Below are 10014 nucleotides of genomic sequence, written 5' to 3'. Positions count from 1 at the left end.
TACTTTTGTACTCAGCCAAATTCCAGCCTGTAGGTGGAGGATTAATGTTGGTGCCAACACCAGTGGCTTAAAAGAGTTTGTGTTGATGTTCAGTGTTTATCTGTGTTTAAATGTTCTATTAAATGTAAGAGAATTTAATGAGTTCTGCTGTCAAAGTCTCATCAAGTGTCAAAAGTTTGCAAAATACAGCAGTTACAGTGTAAGTCGGTTATTGTGAGTGCTTTTTTCTCACAAAGAGAGCTTGTGGTTGTCTAAATTGTATATAACATTCTTTCTTACGGGCAGCAGGGGGCAACTCTTATGATTTGAAAAGGAAGATCACTTGTATTGAGATTTATAGGAAAACAGCCCTTTGGCTTCCTCAATCTATGACCTCAGTGAACTTTTTCCTGGAGAAGTCAATGTCTTAATCACTAGTTTCATGTCTTACTGAGTACGAATTTCTTTTCTTAAAAATGTAAATAATGTTCTAATATTTTCCTCTAATCTTTTTCTCAATCAGTGATCCAAACTCAAACCGCCTTTCTACACAGTTTAATCAGTTCTAATTGGATCTCATCTCTCCAGAACATTTTCGTCTCATTTTTATTCGCTGACAAAAGTGCCAATACATTTAACCATATAGTTTTTGTGCTAATAGGAGCCAAGCTAAGTTGAGCTAAACTAAGGCTGTGCAGACCTGCATCGGGCGCCCATGCAGCTCCTCTCCACAGCTTTTACATTGAAAAGTTGACAGTGTTTAGCTTTAGTCCAAAGTCCACCAAACAGAGACGGCATGGGGTGATCATGGACCTTCTGAACAGCTGTTTCAAATCTGAGAATTATTCTTTGAGCTTTTGTTTGTGTTACTATTTTACTTCTTTAGTTCTTGTGTTGTCATGCAGGGGTTGCTTTTAAAGAAAACATTTTGGTTCCCCCCTCTGTCAGCTTTTTTGCGTCTCAGTCTCACAGCAATAATTTGTGCTCATTACAGCAATTTGCAAGCAGCCATGACTTCACTTACTGTTTACTACTAATTAATGTGGACAGAAAAATGAAGTCCAGGCATATTTATGAAAACAATGTGTATTTTTTGAAAGTTTGGATAGATAAACCTAATCTTCATTTTTCACAATTTTTCTTGCAAAGCCAACTCAAAGACCAAACAGCAGAAATTGGTTTTCCCAGCACACCAGAGAACAAGAAGCAGTCAGCTGCATGGAAATACTGACATCATACCTGTCTGCATGCAGAATTGCTGTTCATTAGCCTGCCACTTAGATCCCGAGGCCAAGTCGCTCCAGCAACATGAAAAGCTCAGACAACCCCGACGAAGTTTCTTATTACTTGCTGTTTTTCTGTTCCTCGGTCAACCTCCTTTCATCTTGGTTAGTCAGCTCCTAGTCATGTATAATACTAACAAGTGGAGCTGTGATTTGTATCTGCTCCATTCTTCTTGTTTCTCTGAAAACTTGGGAAATAGGATTAATGCTTTCCAGTGGACATGACTTTCAAAACCCGAAGCATATCCGTGTCAAACAATCCCACTGTTTCCCTGAAAAGATGCTGAAGGAACTATAAAAGTGGTTCCATATGATTGACTGAAATGTGATTTATCCAGTCACCATCAGCATAATTTACTGGCTGGCATGTATTTTGCCTACCATTTGGCAAAAGCTTGATATATGATGTGCTCCAAAACTAACAAGACTGAAATGAAGTGTGTGTGTGTGTGTGTGTGTGTGTGTGGGGGGGGGGGGGGGGGGGGTCAACCAGTCACAAGAATCAGCTTTTTTTTGGACTCCCTCTCTGTTGCGATCACTTGAGGGCAAATTGAATGTAGTAACAACACTCCACAGTGGATTTTGTGGCCAAGTAATTGTAACTTGCCTTTTGAAAAGATGCCAGCTTGGTCTTTGTGGTCTTTGTGGGTGAGACTGATGGGCACTGAAAAAATGCTAGGGGCTAAGCTGGTGAGACTGACAAAATAACGTGTACGGCAGTGTGATTATTGAAAAAAGGAAGAAGGAATTCGTGAGAAAACAGAAATTTGTGGTGCTTTTGTTTCATTATAGCCCACCTGAATACAGGCTAGACGGGCGCGTCACTGCAACTCCCCCTGGCTTCTGCTCCGCGGCTGCTGAGTGAGCCCTCATCTGGGACTCTCCTCAGCTCTTTCTGGGACAGTGGCGCGGCTGCCCCTCTGTTGGTCTTCCTTGGTCTCTTGTGTTCTGGGGGCCTCTGGATGTCTGGAGTTTTGATCTCCTCCATACCTGCTTCATGTCCTGGAGGATGGAGCTGTGGCCCCCCCACACCCTCTAGCAGATCATTACATGAAGGAACCTTTTAAAAAAAAAAACCAAAAAAAAACCAAGCGTGTCCATGCTCACAGGTGTACACACTGGTGATCACACCCACAAACTACACCCTTTTTGGCTCCTACCTCAAAGCACACTGTGTTCTGTTGATCTTATGTGCTGCACAATAATGTTTAATATTTAGTATTTACTGTCATATTCCCATATATCATTGTGATGTTGTTTATTCTATTACTCTTGTTCTCTTCTGCTTGTTTTCTTTTTTCTTTCTCAGCAGGTGATCCAGGTGATTGATATATGCATTTTTTTTCCTGCTCATTCTGTTGGTTTTTGTCTTTTGCCCTTCTCCTCCGTCCCTCTTCTCAGCTGTTTCTCTTTCCCTCTTTCTTTCTCCCCTTCTTTCCCCCAGTCAAGTCTGTCCCGTATTCAGTAAGTGAAAATAAAATAAACAATAAAAGGTGAATCAAATGGACCATTATGGCAAGGCTGGGATGGTCAATTTGGTAAAGTAAATCTGTTGGGCATCTTTGTTTGCCTTTAGACAACAATTCTGATGGCAAAAGAGCCAAACGGGACAGGCAAAAGAAAAAAAAAGAAAAAAAAAAAAGAATACAGGCTAGACACGACTGAAGCTCAAAATATATTTGGGCTGTGTAAAATAGGTCTAACTTTTTCTAATCTAACATAATTTAAGAAAAGAAAAAATAGAAGAATAGAAATGAAGTTTTTGGGTTTTTTCTCTCCTCTTGTTAGAGATTTTACTTTTGCAAATAATGACAATGATATTTCTTGAGGGTATATGACATAACTCTGTACCACACATGACATGTCAAAAATAAAAGTGCTGATCAGGCATGAATGTCTGGTGCTATGCCTGAATATGACTGAACCACCAACACCTCCACCAGTGGCTCAGGGTCTGACCGATGTTCCAAATAAGCATAATATACTTATTGTTATCTTCACAATTTGTTAATCCTTCATCTTGTCGTTGCTTTTGTTTGAGGTGAAGGAACCATCCTCAAGAGCTGGAAAATGGAGGAAATGTAGAAGAGATAAAAACTGCAGTTCCTCGAGTCGCCACTTAAAAGTCAGTCCCATTGACTCCCAACATTAAAAAGCATGTTTACAGCCTGGTACAAAAAAAAATGTACTGCCTTTGCTAGCCCTCCTACTTCTTATTAGATGCAAATTGTATAAATGTGAAAATCTTAATTGACTTCCTTCTTATCATATTCGCAAAATTTTCAGAAAATTTGACCAACAAATTAACTTTGAGGTCAAGTTCAACAATATTTAAACTCGTCTAAGAAAATTCTTGAAAATCCTGTGTCTGTCCCCTTCTGGCTGCCTCTGCCTCAATTTTATCCCACAACTTAGACATTTACATTATTCACACTCTCATTACACATACATATAGGATCTTGGGGGTGGGCACAATCACGGAGTCCAAAGTACCATCAGGGTGTACACCTCACCCCTGGCGTCGTTGCCCACCTCTCAATTTTAAATACACTTAGACATTGAGGGCTATCAGGAGGGACTATGCACTTACCTGCTGCTCCTTGGCAGGTAGCTTCATGCCCTCCTGGGTTTTAAATGCACCTTAGAACACACATGCATCAACACTACAATGAGCGGGTGGAGGGAGGTTTGGAGTCTTCTCCCACCCCCATTCTCTGCGGCCTGCTGGAGCAGGGGGGCTAGGAGGAGTTGGCCGTCCGACTGCGGTCTGGAGTGTGGGGCCTCTCTGCTGCTACGGAGTCGAGGTGGTCTGCCTCTCCCCACCGCAGGGAAAAGGGTAACACCACCTGGGTCTGGGTGCAGTTCCCCCCTCCAGGGGCAAGGGTACCTAGACCCGGTTTGTAGAGTACGCTTGGGGAGTGTGATCGTGTGTACAGCGTCTCTTTATGTCTGTCTCCACGTTGGTTGAGTGTGGAGTAAGTGCATATGAGAGCATGAGGGTGGGAATGGATGTTTGTGTCTGTGTGTGCCTGTATGTCTGTGTCTATATGTCAGGTTGGGTATCAGACGCCACCTCTCTGGGGACACCTCAGGCCCTCCAAGGTTTGGAGGCCTATCTCCACCCACCACCACTTCCCCTGCCAGTGGCGGACTCCCTCAGGTGTCGGTGCGTTGGTGGTTCTTTGTGTCTGGGGGTGGGCGTCAAGGTACATACCGGCTCACTCCTTGGCGGCCGCTTATCGGGGCCTGGAGCCTGGGGCTCGCTCGGGCCCCTTCGGAGGTGGGGTGCCCCCGGCCTCTCGGCCTGGGGCTCGGTCACTCAGGCACAGCTGGCGGCCGGCGGAGCTCACTGCAACTCCCCCTGGCTTCTGCTCCGCGGCTGCTGAGTGAACCCTCATCTGGGACTCTCCTCAGCTCTTACTGGAACAGTGGCGCGGCTGCCCCTCTGTTGGTCTTCCATGGTCTCTTGTGTTCTGGGGGCCTCTGGATGTCTGGAGTTTTGATCTCCTCCATACCTGCTTCACACCCTGGAGGACGGGGCTGTGGCCCCCCACACTCCCTAGCAGATCGTTACATGGAGAAACCTTTGGAATACAAGCGCGCTGATCCACACAGGTATGCACACGGGTGTTCACTGCTCGTAGACCCAAATTACACCTTTCTTGGCTGCTACTTCGAAGCACATCTGTCCTGCGTGCTGCACAACAACATTGAATATTTAGTATTTACTGCTGTTTACACTTAGCTAGATTAACGCGATGGTGTTGTGTTTAGTATGTTGCTTTGTTTTGGTTTTTTTTTTTGTCTTTTTTGCTTGTTTTCTATTCTTCTCTCAACAGGTGATCCAGGAGATCTTTATTTTTTTTTCTCCCCCCCCTTTCTCACTGTCCCTCTCCCCTTCTGTTTTTCCTTTCCTTCCTCTTTCTTTCTCCCTTTCCTATCCCTCACTCATGTCTGTCCCGTCTGTAACATCTGAAAATAAAATATAATAAATAATAAAAACAAAGATCGACCAAATGGACCAATACAGCAATGCCACGATGATCCATTTGGCAAAGTAAATCCATTGGGTATCCTTGTTGGTCTTCAGACAACAATTCTGATGGCTAAAGAACCAAATGGGACAGGCAAAAAAAAAAAAAAAAAAAGAAAATCCTGTGTCACTGTGTTAACAGTGTTGGCTGTCCATTCTGCCCATGCGCCCGGCTGGTGTTGTGGCTATCCCTCTATAAGAACTGAGGGTGTTTTTTTTTTTTTTATTACTCATCCATCTGGAGTTAGGGGAGTGGTGACGTTGACTGAAAAGTCCTTTAATTAGTGCCATCAGGTCTCATCCTCTACTTGAGGTTATCAAACTTCAGTGCATGTGCATTTTTTCATGGATTATCTGACTAATATGCTGGCTTGCTGTGTGCTTACATACCATCCCAGAAGTCTGCCCTTCAGTTTGGGTGAGCAAAATTCTAGTAGTTTACTGATCTTTAAGTTTCTCTGTACTGCATTCTTACATTTTATGAAAGGAGCTTGCTAACCAGGCTTGCTAACACTGGGTGATATCTTAGCACCAAACTAAAACTAAACAGATAAGAGCAAAACCATTCTGGAAACTCAGTGAAACTAAAGTGAAGACAAAAATTCAAAATTAATTAGAATAAAAAGCACTTATAAATTACAAAACACTAACAACTGTAATAGAGACATACCAGCTGATCACACCTGATCAGACACACTTGATCCTCAGCTATTTCTGAATTTTCTGCTTTGATTTAAAAAACAAACAAACAGATGCATTCTGCATTTCTACACGGCTTATACTTTGCCTCTTGCCAGTATACCCAGCCACAAACATTTTCTTTTTTTTTTTTTTTTTCACAAACATTTTCACTGGGAGTGACAAGGATGGACAAGAGTTGAAATGAGTACATCAGAGGGACAGCTCAGGTTGAACAGCTTGAAGACAAAGTAAGAGTGGTAAGTGCAGACGAGGGCTGGTGGAGAAGATATAGTGGATATGTTGGACAAAGGAAGTTGGAGCTGCCAGGCATTAGGACAAGAGGAAGACCTCAGGGGAAGTTCATGGATTAAAACGAAGGAGGAAATGCAGAAGGTTGGTGTAACAGAAGAGGATGCTAGAGATATGCTGAGATGGGTCCACTTTAGTGACCTTCAAAGGGATCAACTGAATGAAGAAGATAAAGAAAGTTGTATTGTACAAGACTGTAATACTCAACATACTGTTGAGTTGCCCTGACTCCCCAGTTGTGGAAGCGCAAGAGTTGACAATACTATCTAGCCTCCACATAAGGAAGTCACGACTTGTCCTGTTTGCCACTCTTCAAAAGCAAAAATTATTCCTAACATTCACTTTTTGTTTGCTCTGTGTTTGCCAAAATGTCAAAGGCAGAAAAAAGGTCCTGTGAGGCAGTCTCGGTTATATCTGAGAAACTCAAAAGAAGAAATATCTAGGTAGACGTATATACTGTACCACTAGCTCTGAGTATATAGCGGGTCAGCTTTCTGTACTTGTAGACTGCACTTTTAAGATTGGGGCTGATGAAAGATTTTAGTTATATGATGTCATTACATGAAACAATGCAATCTAAGTGCCAGTTACAGCTGTGGGATAAGTAGGATAAAGGTACTAACGTGATGGAGTGGAACTGTGTATACGTTCCCAGTGACAACATACATATGGTGTACATAGTATAGGTTATAGATCAGTCAACGCTGCCTGAAGTACTTCCTCACAGTGAAACAAGCAAACCCACTGATTCCTGTTGGAACCAGTTTCTTAATGTGGTGACGAGCTATTTGCTCTCTCATGACCACCTCTGAATTTTTCTGTCTGGCTGTTGATCCCGTCGTCTCAGAGCCTGCTTTGAGTTGGGCCTGCAACTCGAATGTTTTTCTCCATCTTTGGAGGACAGTTTGAGAGTTTGGCAATGAGGCTATGAGCAGAGCAAGGAAAGGAATCTACAAAAGCCTGGAGAAGACATTCTTGACTTTATCCCTTCATTAAAACTAAGAGATGGTGTGAAAGGCAGAAGATCTGGTACAGATTTGTCAAGAAATCATTTAAATTTCCCACTTTGAGGAGTGTGTTTGTAGTTGAATTTAATAGCAAATACGTAAGTTGTTCAATTAACTGTCAAAGTAAAACTTAGTCATTAGACTTGACCTTCTCAGAACAATGCAAGAAAAAAATAATTTTTCAGTTGAAAACTGAATTTGAAGTAAAGTTGTTTTTCTGAAGTAAAACAGTAAGAAAAAGGAGCCCTCACAAATACCAGAACTACGTTTTCAAAATAATGTAAATGGCTAAAGAAGTAAAGTATTGTAATTAGCACTGTATGCCGCTCAAATCATTTACTGTAGCATGCCATGTGGCACGGCCTGTGAAAAAACAATAAAAAATACTGGTTGAGCCACTTTTTGGGTTGGAGAAGCATTCGAATACAGTTAATTCAGTTTGTCACAGCATGTTTTCTTTTAGTGAAGTCAGACCAATTACCCAGCAACCCAAAGCATGCCAGTTCCACGTGATAGCACAGGAAAAAGATCGTTAGCTGCTAACCGCCTTTACCAACATTTGCTGTGGTCATTAAGTCTGTATGGCGAGGAAAGAAACAAGAGGGATTTGTATGGGGAGGATAAAAAAGCCTCCAGTTAGTGCTTTAAGCACCCTTTCTTGCGTTGTCTGTTAGTGTAGTGTTAATACATCAGCATGTTGAATGTGAATGGACAACAGTGGGACCTGAAGCTGACGTGTAGATCTCTCCCTGTTTGAAGTGTGATGCAATCGTCTAGGTTCTCAGACCTATTCATTATTATTTTTTTACCAGACTTTAATTCAGGACACATTTATGTACTGGTGTGCTGTTAGACACTGATTGAGATGTAAAATGATTCCAGATGTGTTGTTATTATGCACTGGTGCACTCATTCTCCCGAGACCTACATAGGTGCTGATTTCCTAGATATGCTTGAATGACAGTCGCACAAAGAATTGTTTTGCTTTCAATCAAGCCAGTATAAAACCATGAATAATTAGCCAGCTCTGTGGTGGTGACCTTAATACAACATGCTCTTCTGGCTGCATTCAGCCTTGTCCTTAAATGACCCAGTAAGCTCAGCCTCCTAATTATCGTTATTGCGAGTGAAGAAACCCACCATGTTGGTAAACTGGTTAGCCTCAGACTAGTGGTTTCCTGCTTTGGTGCATTGGTGTTGGTTAAAAGGACGATCAACTCATCACCAAGCAGACAATAAAACAGCTGGGAGGAATTACTTTAGTGGGGCATGCGGACAATCTGATAATCTAGCTCATCTAATCTATCGCCTAACTACTGCAGTTTAACATTCCTCAATAGAGTGAACTTTTTCCCAGCCTTTTGCTTTCTCTGTAGAGACCTAAACAACAAGGTGGAATGCAGTGCATTTATTAATACCAAAAGTATATTAGTATATAAAAATAGCCACCTATTTCAGGATCAGATGCTAAGGCTGGATGCTGCCGTACCTTTGTAGTGCTTCTAACACATGAAGTAATAAATAATAATAATGATCTTTTGCCCTATAGTAATTCTAAATCGTATGGAAGGCGCTGTTGCAAAGACACAAGTGTTGTACCATAAAAAACAAACATTGCGATGCAGTGCTTGTGATATATGAATGGCACGATTTTGCTAAGTGGCAAAACAAATCCTATTTTTCCATGCTTTTCCAGTTTTAATACTGGACCCTCCTGCTCAGTAAAAATTTTCAGCTAAAAATGTTAAGCTGAGATAACCCAGATGACATCATCATAGTTAATTTCTCAGACATGGAAAAAAACTCCTCCAGAGCCACACAAGACATTAAATGACTGTTTTCACAAGCTGAAAAAAATCTATCAATAGAGCTACTGTGAACAGCTTTTCTGCTCAGGAGTATAATGTTACCTTTAACAGTATTGGAGTAATTACATTTATGAAAAATGGTGACTATAATCTATAACTGTTTACTTTTTCTGAATTTCTGCAGTCTGTTAGTCAACTCCTACATGAGGCCTGGCTGAGGTCTGAGGTCTGTATTGCACTTACAAACACCTGAAGATAACTGTGATTGGACTACATTTAAAATATCAGAAAACATGTCAGTATTAGCTTTGTGCATCCTTACGGCGCTCTAAAATAATTTCATCCATGTGTGCTAGTGTGTTTACTGCACATGATGATATTACAACAATGATGACTTAAATAGTCTATATATGTAATGGGTATATCTAATGTAATGAGTGCTTACAGTTAGGTTCATAGAAGTATTCAAACAACTGTTCACACTATCACTTTAAAATAAAAAAAGTCAAGAGTGGACTGAAGTGCAGAGTTTCAGTTTTAATTCAAGGAGTTTAACTAAAGTATTAAGAATTACAGTAATTTTCATACATAGTCTCAGAGCCTCAAAAGTTATTGGACAGTTGTCTGAAAAGCCGTTATGCAAAAACTGTAGGTGTGTTGATTGCACTGGATAGCCCACCATCACCAAAAGGCCTGAAACATGGAAGAAGATAATAAAAACGCACGATGACAGAATTATTTCAATTTTTAAGAAAAACAATGCCACAACATCTTAACCTAGTCAAGAACACTCCCAAGGTGGTGGGTATATCACTGTCATGCAATCATGACAGATGCAAGCATGCAATCATGAGATGTCTTCATGAACGTAAACAGAGTTTACAACAAGGTAAAAAGCACTGATTTATATTCAA

This window comes from Rhamphochromis longiceps, linkage group LG23 (genome assembly GCF_057381845.1).
Source record: "Rhamphochromis longiceps isolate RC_006_pf linkage group LG23, R_longiceps_female_GT1.1, whole genome shotgun sequence".
NCBI classification, from domain to species: domain Eukaryota; kingdom Metazoa; phylum Chordata; class Actinopteri; order Cichliformes; family Cichlidae; genus Rhamphochromis; species Rhamphochromis longiceps.
Note: the sequence above shows the minus strand (reverse complement) of the source record.